Below are 11,252 nucleotides of genomic sequence, written 5' to 3' on the forward strand. Positions count from 1 at the left end.
TCTGTCCCTCTCTCTCTCTCTCTCTCTCTCTCTCTCTGTCCCCCTCTCTCTCTCTCTCTCCTCCCTCTCTCTGGCCACCTAACCTGTTAAATTAAGGGTAAAGCTTCCCTACCTGAGGGTTGACTTTGATGGTGGCGATATCAGACTTCCTGTCGACGTCCCGGACCGTGGCCTCGTACGCTCCCCCGTCATGGAGCTGCACGCGGAGCTGCGGACGGCCCGTTACCGTGGCAGCAGCGGTTACCACGTGAGCGTTGGTTACGATGAGTCCGGAGGGGCTGATGATGAACCCAGAACCACTAGACAGAGGGACATGACGACCAAACAGAGGATGTCTGAGAGAGGAGAGAGGAGAGGAGAGAGGAAAGGAGAGAGGAGAGAGGAAAGGAGAGAGGAAAGGAGAGAGGAAAGGAGAAAGGAAAGGAGAAAGGAAAGGAGAAAGGAAAGGAGAGAGGAGAGAGGAAAGGAGAGAGAGGAAAGGAGAGAGGAGAGAGGAAAGGAGAGAGGAAAGGAGAGAGGAGAGAGGAAAGGAGAGAGGAAAGGAGAAAGGAAAGGAGAAAGGAAAGGAGGAGAAGAGAAGCTGAATTTACATTCAGGATGTGTTCAATTCACACACCTATATTCTTAGAAAAAAAGGTGCTATCTGGAACCTAAAACGGATATTCGGCTGTTCCCATAGGAGGATAACAGTGTGTGTGTGTTACAGGCAGAACCCTTTTGGGTTCCATGTAAAACCCTTTCCACAGAGGGTTCTACCTGGAACCCAAAATAGTTATACCTGGAACCAACAAAGGGTTCTCCTAAGGGGACAGCCAAAGAACCATTTTGGAACAATTTTTTCTATGAGTGCACACACACACACACACACACAGGCACACACACACACACACACACGCACACACACACACGCACACACACACACACACTGACCTGAGGAAGAGCTCTATGTGAACCACAGCAGGAGCCATCTTTTCCACCACGTCAGCTATGAAGTTGAACTTGTATCTGGGGCTGTTGGGATGGCCAGGAGCAGGACCTATACTGGCAACAAGAACCCATCCTGTCAGCACAGAAACACCACCTCTACACTCTACAACACTCGGTCACACTCACAACCAGCACAACCTTGTAGTAACTGTGTTTAGAATGGAGGAGGAAGAAGAGAAGAAGAAGAGGGAGAGGAACAGTAGGAGAGAAGGGGAGGAAGAAGAGAAGAGGAGGATGAGGAGGAGGAGGAACAGTAGGAGAGAAGAGGAGGAAGAGGAACAGTAGGAGAGAAGGCGAGGAAGAAGAGAAGAGGAGGATGAGGAGGAGGAGGAAAAGTAGGAGAGAAGAGGAGGAAGAGGAACAGTAGGAGAGAAGGCGAGGAAGAAGAGGAGGAGGAGGAGGAAGAGGAACAGTAGGCGAGAAGGGGAGGAAGAAGAGGAGGAGGAAGAGGAACAGTAGGAGAGAAGGGGAGGAAGAAGAGGAGGAGGAGGAACAGTAGGAGAGAAGAGGAGGAGGAGGAGAAAGAGGAGGAGGAAGAGGAGAAGAGGAGGGAGGGGGAGGAGGAGGAACAGTAGGAGAAAAGAGGAGGAAGAAGAGAAGAGGAGGAGGAACAGTAGGAGGGAAGAGGAGGAGGAGGAAGAGGAGGAGGAACAGTAGGAGAGAAGAGGAGGAGGAAGAGGAGGAGAGAAGAGGAGGAGGAACAGGAGGAGAGAAGAGGAGGAGGAAGAGGAGGAGAGAAGAGAAAGAGGAGGAAGAGGAGAAAGAGGAGGAGGAAGAGGAACAGTAGGAGAGAGGAGGAGGAAGAAGAGGAGGAAGAAGAGGAGGAGGAAGAAGAAGAGGAGGAAGAAGAGGAGGAGGAAGAAGAGGAGAAAGAGGAGAAAGAGGAGGAGGAGAAAGATGAGAAAGAGGAGAAAGAGGAGGAGGAACAGTAGGAGAGAAGAGGAGGAGGAGGAGGAAGAGGAGAGAAGAGGAGGAGGAGGAGGATGAGGAGAGAAGAGGAGGAGGAAGAGGAGAAAGAGGAGGAGGAGGAGGCTGAACAGTAGGAGAGAAGAGGAGGAAGAAGAGAAGAAGAAGAGGGAGAGGAACAGTAGGAGAGAAGGGGAGGAAGAAGAGAAGAGGAGGATGAGGAGGAAGAGGAACAGTAGGAGAGAAGAGGAGGAAGAAGAGAAGAAGAAGAGGGAGAGGAACAGTAGGAGAGAAGGGGAGGAAGAAGAGAAGAGGAGGATGAGGAGGAGGAGGAACAGTAGGAGAGAAGAGGAGGAAGAGGAACAGTAGGAGAGAAGGCGAGGAAGAAGAGGAGGAGGAGGAGGAAGAGGAACAGTAGGTGAGAAGGGGAGGAAGAAGAGGAGGAGGAAGAGGAACAGTAGGAGAGAAGGGGAGGAAGAAGAGGAGGAGGAAGAGGAACAGTAGGAGAGAAGGGGAGGAAGAAGAGGAGGAGGAGGAACAGTAGGAGAGAAGGAGGAGGAGGAAGAGGAGGAGGAGGAGAAAGAGGAGGAGGAAGAGGAGAGGAGGAGGAACAGTAGGAGGGAAGAGGAGGAGGAGGAAGAGGAGGAGGAACAGTAGGAGAGAAGAGGAGGAGGAAGAGGAGGAGAGAAGAGGAGGAGGAACAGTAGGAGAGAAGAGGAGGAGGAAGAGGAGGAGAGAAGAGAAAGAGGAGGAAGAGGAGAAAGAGGAGGAGGAAGAGGAACAGTAGGAGAGAGGAGGAGGAAGAAGAGGAACAGTAGGAGAGAGGAGGAGGAAGAAGAGGAGGAAGAAGAAGAGGAGGAGGAAGAGGAGGAGGAAGAAGAGGAGAAAGAGGAGGAAGAGGAGAAAGAGGAGGAGGAGAAAGAGGAGAAAGAGGAGAAAGAGGAGAAAGAGGAGGAGGAACAGTAGGAGAGAAGAGGAGGAGGAGGAGGAAGAGGAGAGAAGAGGAGGAGGAGGAGGATGAGGAGAGAAGAGGAGGAGGAAGAGGCTGAACAGTAGGAGAGAAGGGGAGGAAGAAGAGAAGAAGAAGAGGGAGAGGAACAGTAGGAGAGAAGGGGAGGAAGAAGAGAAGAGGAGGATGAGGAGGAGGAGGAACAGTAGGAGAGAAGAGGAGGAAGAGGAACAGTAGGAGAGAAGGCGAGGAAGAAGAGGAGGAGGAGGAGGAAGAGGAACAGTAGGCGAGAAGGGGAGGAAGAAGAGGAGGAGGAAGAGGAACAGTAGGAGAGAAGGGGAGGAAGAAGAGGAGGAGGAAGAGGAACAGTAGGAGAGAAGGGGAGGAAGAAGAGGAGGAGGAAGTTTATTGTTATAGTCCTAGGAACAGTAGGAGAGAAGGGGAGGAAGAAGAGGAGGAGGAGGAGGAACAGTAGGAGAGAAGGGGAGGAAGAAGAGGAGGAGGAAGAGGAACAGTAGGAGAGAAGGGGAGGAAGAAGAGGAGGAGGAAGAGGAACAGTAGGAGAGAAGGGGAGGAAGAAGAGGAGGAGGAAGAGGAACAGTAGGAGAGAAGGGGAGTAAGAAGAGGAGGAGGAGGAGGAAGAGGAACAGTAGGAGAGAAGGGGAGGAAGAAGAGGAGGAGGAGGAGGAAGAGGAACAGTAGGAGAGAAAGGGAGGAAGAAGAGTTGGAGGAACAGTAGGAGAGAAGGGGAGGAAGAAGAGGAGGAGGAGGAGGAGGAACAGTAGGAGAGAAGGGGAGGAAGAAGAGGAAGAGGAGGAGGAGGAACAGTAGGAGAGAAGGGGAGGAAGAAGAGGAGGAGGAGGAGGAAGAGGAACAGTAGGAGAGAAGGGGAGGAAGAAGAGGAGGAGGAGGAGGAACAGTAGGAGAGAAGGGGAGGACGAAGAGGAGGAGGAACAGTAGGAGAGAAGGGGAGGAAGAAGAGGAGGAGGAACAGTAGGAGAGAAGGGGAGGAAGAAGAGGAGGAGGAACAGTAGGAGAGAAGGGGAGGAAGAAGAGGAGGAGGAACAGTAGGAGAGAAGGGGAGGAAGAAGAGGAGGAGGAGGAACAGTAGGAGAGAAGAGGAGGAGTAGAGTGAATATTGTTGTTGTTGTTGTTGTTGTTGTTGTTGTAGTAACTCTGCATACAAAGGAAAAGAGTGAAAGGTGATTCACTGCCATGGCATTTGTCTCCTAACAGAAACCACAGAAGAAGTGGCTCAGCAGAACCGTTGGAACCCATTATTCACAGCCCTCCTCATTAGAACCTTACTTCTACATTCCATGGTGGAATACGGAACACAATGTTACAGAAACCACAGAAGAAGTGGCTAAGCAGAACTGTTGGAACCCATTATTCACAGCCCTCCTCATTAGAACCTTACTTCTACATTCCATGGTGGAATACGGAACACAATGTTACCACATGCTCAGATAAGTCATCTCAAATTAGGTTTCTATAAAAGGCAATCTCATAAGCAAATAGCCTACAACTTCAGAAAACCAATGTTGAACATTCAAAACTCAGCCCTGGTAATGACTGTAGGGCTGTGATAGGCTAATCAAGTATAGCATAAGAAACAACAGTTCTGATTGGGCCAGAATCCATAGGAGAAATACATGACATGGGAAGATTGGGTTTTTATAGGGCAAAAACAATAAGCCGAGTTCATTGTTATAGTCCTATAACTGTAGACTAGTTTATTGTTATAGTCCTACAACTGTAGACTAGTTTATTGTTATAGTCCTACAACTGTAGACTAGTTTATTGTTATAGTCCTACAACTGTAGACTAGTTTATTGTTATAGTCCTACAACTGTAGACTAGTTTATTGTTATAGTCCAATAACTGTAGACTAGTTCATTGTTATAGTCCTACAACTGTAGACTAGTTTATTGTTATAGACCTACAACTGTAGACTAGTTTATTGTTATAGTCCTACAACTGTAGACTAGTTTATTGTTATAGTCCAATAACTGTAGACTAGTTTATTGTTATAGTCCTACAACTGTAGACTAGTTTATTGTTATAGTCTATTGTTATAGTCCTATAACTGTAGACTAGTTTATTGTTATAGTCCAATAACTGTAGACTAGTTTATTGTTATAGTCTAACTGTAGACTAGTTTATTGATATAGTCTAACTGTAGACTAGTTTATTGTTATAGTCCTATAACTGTAGACTAGTTTATTGTTATAGTCCTACAACTGTAGACTAGTTTATTGCTATAGTCCTATAACTGTAGACTAGTCTATTGTTATAGTCCTATAACTGTAGACTAGTTTATTGTTATAGTCCTACAACTGTAGACTAGTTTATTGTTCTAGTCTAACTGTAGACTAGTTTATTGTTATAGTCCTACAACTGTAGACTAGTTTATTGTTATAGTCCTACAACTGTAGACTAGTTTATTGTTCTAGTCTAACTGTAGACTAGTTTATTGTTATAGTCCTATAACTGTAGACTAGTTTATTGTTCTAGTCTAACTGTAGACTAGTTTATTGTTATAGTCCTATAACTGTAGACTAGTTTATTGTTATAGTCTATTGTTATAGTCCTATAACTGTAGACTAGTTTATTGTTATAGTCTAACTGTAGACTAGTTTATTGTTATAGTCCTATAACTGTAGACTAGTTTATTGTTATAGTCCTATAACTGTAGACTAGTTTATTGTTATAGTCCTACAACTGTAGACTAGTTTATTGTTATAGTCTATTGTTATAGTCCTATAACTGTAGACTAGTTTATTGTTATAGTCCTATAACTGTAGACTAGTTTATTGTTATAGTCCTACAACTGTAGACTAGTTTATTGTTATAGTCTAACTGTAGACTAGTTTATTGTTATAGTCTAACTGTAGACTAGTTTATTGTTATAGTCTAACTGTAGACTAGTTTATTGTTATAGTCCTACAACTGTAGACTATTTTATTGTTATAGTCCTACAACTGTAGACTAGTTTATTGTTATAGTCCTACAACTGTAGACTATTTTATTGTTATAGTCCTATAACTGTAGACTAGTTTATTGTTATAGTCCTACAACTGTAGACTAGTTTATTGTTATAGTCCTATAACTGTAGACTAGTTTATTGTTATAGTTTATTGTTCTAGTCCTACAACTGTAGACTAGTTTATTGTTACAGTCTAACTGTAGACTAGTTTATTGTTACAGTCTAACTGTAGACTAGTTTATTGATATAGTCCTATAACTGTAGACTAGTTTATTGTTATAGTCCTACAACTGTAGACTAGTTTATTGATATAGTCTAACTGTAGACTAGTTTATTGATATAGTCCTACAACTGTAGACTAGTTTATTGTTCTAGTCCTACAACTGTAGACTAGTTTATTGTTATAGTCCTACAACTGTAGACTAGTTTATTGTTCTAGTCCTACAACTGTAGACTAGTTTATTGTTATAGTCCTATAACTGTAGACTAGTTTATTGTTACAGTCTAACTGTAGACTAGTTTATTGATATAGTCTAACTGTAGACTAGTTTATTGTTATAGTCCTAGAACTGTAGACTAGTTTATTGTTATAGTCTATTGTTATAGTCCTATAACTGTAGACTAGTTTATTGATATAGTCTAACTGTAGACTAGTTTATTGTTATAGTCCTACAACTGTAGACTAGTTTATTGTTATAGTCCTATAACTGTAGACTAGTTTATTGTTATAGTCTTATAACTGTAGACTAGTTTATTGTTATAGTCCTATAACTGTAGAAATGTCTAAAACCCTGTTTTTGCTTTGTCATTATATGGTATTGTGTGTAGAATTTAATCCATTTTAGAATGAGGCTGTAATGTAACAAAATGTGTAAAAAGGTCAAGCTGTCTGAGTACCTTCACAATGCACGGTATATGCTAGCTCTGGCCCAGGGCGTTACATATGGACAGGGCCTTACCTGATGGTAGAGCTGCCATGGTACTCATACAGTAAATCCTCCCAATGCACGGTATATGCTAGCTCTGGCCCAGGGCGTTACATATGGACAGGGCCTTACCTGATGGTAGAGCTGCCATGGTACTCATACAGTAAATCCTCCCAATGCACGGTATATGCTAGCTCTGGCCCAGGGCGTTACATATGGACAGGGCCTTACCTGATGGTAGAGCTGCCATGGTACTCATACAGTAAATCCTCCCAATGCACGGTATATGCTCGCTCTGGCCCAGGGCGTTACATATGGACAGGCCTTCTTCAAATACAGCTTAGAGCTGCCATGGTACTCATACAGTAAATCTTCCCAATGCACGGTATATGCTAGCTCTGGCCCAGGGCGTTACATATGGACAGGGCCTTACCTGATGGTAGAGCTGCCATGGTACTCATACAGTAAAACGCAACTCAGGCCGCACGTAACGCCCTGGATGAGAGCTAGACTAACGGCTAGGACTTACCTGATGGACAGGGTCCCTTGTGTGCTTTGGTGATGGCCTCCCTTCCCTTCTGAAGAGCTTTCCGGCTGGCAGCCTTCATCCGACACACGTTCCCGTACGTCTTTCCGTCGCTACCACACACCTTATAACCCATCTTACACTGACACAGTCGCCGCTTGGAGCTCCGCTTCCCCGACGGGCCCTTGTTAGGAGCGTTAGGGGACCTACACTCTAAGCCGTCCCCACACGGCAGGTCGTTTTTCCGGCCACAGAGTTCATCCTCGCCCCGGGAACACACAGGCAACAGTTGCACCGGTCTGGGACATACCCGCTGGGGCAGTTGGGACTAGGACACGCGCTCACGTCGCACTGGGAGGAACACTTTTTGGAGCTGGACTCGGCGCCGGCTCCGGACCCGGTGAGCTTGTGCGCGAAAATTACCGTCGCCGCGAATAAGAACACCCGCATCCCGAGAACGCGGTGATAAAAAGAGAGGGAAACAAAAAGCCTGACAGAAAGAGAGATTCTCGGTAAACGCTGGAACGGAGTTGGGGAGGATTACAGGCACTCCATTGGATAGTTAGACGGTTGTCTCTTCAACGAGCTTGTGGTAGAGTCTCTTTTCGCGCTAAACCATTTTTATCACTTGGATATTCTGCTCCACAAATGTATTCTATGTATTATAATCTTTATACTTCAACATTAAAAAAAAAAACGTAATATAATGTTATATAAACAAATAGGACTACTGTCTGCGTTGCGTAATGAGGAGTGGAGGAGAGCACATCTAAGACAAACAGAGCGAGTGATTCACATACCTGGACACTGTAACAGACGGACCATGATGAATCTCTCTCCCTCCCCCTAGAACTCAATGTGGACACTGGAGGCTGTCCCGCCATGGCAAACCTACCTCCCTCACACAAACCTGTACGGGCACTGTGTGACTGGCACACAAACAGGCTGCCAGAGAATTGGTCAAAGATTATAACTGAGCCGTGCGCCATCTAGTGGAGAATTAAGATAACTGTTACAGTTCTCTCTTGTCTTTCTGTCTTTCTTTCGTTCGGTTCTTTATTCCTTCTCTCTAACATGTCCTGTTCATCTTCATGACTTTGAGGCTACTAAAAAGGTGAAACAAACACCTGAAACAGGGACTACAGTAGGTAGAGTGATGTAGACTGAAACAGGGCCTACAGTAGGTAGTGTGATGTAGACTGAAACAGGGCCTACAGTAGGTAGTGTGATATAGACTGAAACAGGGCCTACAGTAGGTAGAGTGATGTTGATGTAGACTGAAACAGGGCCTACAGTAGGTAGAGTGATGTAGACTGAAACAGGGCCTACAGTAGGTAGTGTGATGTAGACTGAAACAGGGCCTACAGTAGGTAGAGTGATGTTGATGTAGACTGAAACAGGGCCTCTACACTCTAACCACTAGACTACCTGCCTCCTCTACACTCTAACCACTAGACTACCTGCCTCCTCTACACTCTAACCACTAGACTACCTGCCTCCTCTACACTCTAACCACTAGGCTACCTGCCTCCTCTACACTCTAACCACCAGGCTACCTACCTCCTCTACACTCTAACCACTAGACTACCTGCCTCCTCTACACTCTAACCACTAGACTACCTGCCTCCTCTACACTCTAACCACTAGGCTACCTGCCTCCTCTACACTCTAACCACTAGGCTACCTGCCTCCTCTACACTCTAACCACTAGGCTACCTGCCTCCTCTACACTCTAACCACTAGGGTACACTGCCGCCCCACAATTGGAACACGACCGTAGTGAACATTACATAGATCAATGAAGAGAAGAAGTTCACATTTAAACCAATCCCAAATTTACATTTATTGTTTCCAACATTTAAAAAAAATACAATTCTACCTTTACATTCATTATACAGCGGGAATAGAAAATTCAAGATGCATAAATTATGAAGAACGGCACCATATTCCCTATATAGTTCACTACTTTTATCCAAGAAAAGTGCACTACTTTGTCCCTTACAGGCCCTGGCCAAAAGTAGTGCACTACTGTCCCTTACAGGCCCTTTAGTCACTACTTTGTCCCAAATACAGGCCCTGGCCAAAAGTAGTGCACTACTTTGTCCCTTACAGGCCCTGGCCAAAAGTAGTGCACTACTTTGTCCCTTACAGGCCCTGGCCAAAAGTAGTGCACTACCTTTGTCCCTTACAGGCCCTGGCCAAAAGTAGTGCACTACCTTGTCCCTTACAGGCCCTGGCCAAAAGTAGTGCACTACCTTGTCCCTTACAGGCCATGGCCAAAAGTAGTGCACTACCTTGTCCCTTACAGGCCCTGGCCAAAAGTAGTGCACTACCTTGTCCCTTACAGGCCATGGCCAAAAGTAGTGCACTACCTTGTCCCTTACAGGCCCTGGCCAAAAGTAGTGCACTACCTTGTCCATTATAGGCCCTGGCCAAAAGTAGTGCACTACCTTGTCCATTATAGGCCCTGGCCAAAAGTAGTGCACTACCTTGTCCATTATAGGCCCTGGCCAAAAGTAGTGCACTACCTTGTCCCTTATAGGCCCTGGCCAAAAGTAGTGCACTACTTTGTCCCTTATAGGCCCTGGCCAAAAGTAGTGCACTACTTTGTCCCTTATAGGCCCTGGCCAAAAGTAGTGCACTACTTTGTCCCTTATAGGCCCTGGCCAAAAGTAGTGCACTACTTTGTCCCTTATAGGCCCTGGCCAAAAGTAGTGCACTACTTTGTCCCTTATAGACCCTGGCCAAAAGTAGTGCACTACTTTATCCCTATAGGCCCTGGTCAAACGTAGTGCACTACTTTATCCCTATAGGCCCTGGTCAAACGTAGTGCACTACTTTATCCCTTTTGGTCCTGGTCAAACGTAGTGCACTATGTAGGGAGTAGGGTGCTGTACGGGATGTAGATAATGTTTAGCAAGTGTGCGAATGTCCTTATTTTTCCTTTCCCGCCCATTTGGTGGGAGATCAAATGGAAGTCTCAGCATTGTGACATCATCAAACATAGCAGGGTAACTTCCTGTTTACAGACAACAACAACAAATCACAACAAACAAAATACAATTCTGCCAGGAGTTCTACTTTTGGAAGAATCAGGCCGGGATTGAATCTGATCGTGGGATGAAGGCTTTGAGGCCTTTTAAAAAAGGCACATTTCTGACTGAGCCTCGTTGACTGTGAATGGGATCTCTGCGAAACGCTGGGACATTTCTGACTCGCGTTTACTGTGAACGGGATCTCTGCGAAACGCTGGCACATTTCTGACTCGCGTTTACTGTGAATGGGATCTCTGCGAAACGCTGGGACATTTGCCTACAACCTGCGATCAGATTGAATCCCAGCCTCAATCTTGGAAGATTATCATTGTCGTTGTCTTTAAAACAGGAAGTTCGCGCCCCCCCCCGGTGCACGACAACGTCATATCGCACAGCGTACCTTGAGTTTAAGCCACCACCCATCCCATAATAGCCAAGAGCATACCGTCACCAGCAATTACACATACATGTTAATCAGCTAATACATTCATTGCTGTGAAAAATGACCATCGAGTGCACCCCCCCCCCCCAAAAAAAAGAGTCACTCGAAAGTAGTGCTATTTGGGACGACTCCTCGGCGACAGTTTTCCCTCTCATTGAAATGTCTCGGGAGACGCGTTGCTCTATTTAAATATAAACTGTCAACTGTGAAATTCAAGCAACATACATTGTATTTTATCCAGTTTTTAATTCCTTAAAAAAAAAAAAAAAAAAAAAAAAAGTTGTTTTCTTCATGCTTATATTACAATGATTTTGGCAGTAGAACCGAAGACACGGTTTGTGTATCCCAAATAGCACTATATTCCCCTAAGTGCACTAGCCCCCTTATGGGGCCTCTGGTCAGACGTAGTGCAGGACTGGATAGGGTTCCATTCAGGACGTCTTGGGGTCTCCTCTGAGCTCAACACACTCGGGATACGTCCCAAATCGAACA

General features: G+C 45.4%; 1 pseudogene; it reads right to left on the reverse strand.

Moving 5' to 3' along the window:
- The window catches only part of LOC135539165 (serine protease HTRA3-like), a 42,791-nt pseudogene extending 34,704 nt beyond the window's left edge, over positions 1-8,087 (reverse strand).
- Between the last annotated feature and the right edge of the window lie 3,165 nt (positions 8,088-11,252).

Source organism: Oncorhynchus masou, unplaced genomic scaffold (genome assembly GCF_036934945.1).
Source record: "Oncorhynchus masou masou isolate Uvic2021 unplaced genomic scaffold, UVic_Omas_1.1 unplaced_scaffold_1727, whole genome shotgun sequence".
Classification (NCBI taxonomy): Eukaryota; Metazoa; Chordata; class Actinopteri; order Salmoniformes; family Salmonidae; genus Oncorhynchus; species Oncorhynchus masou.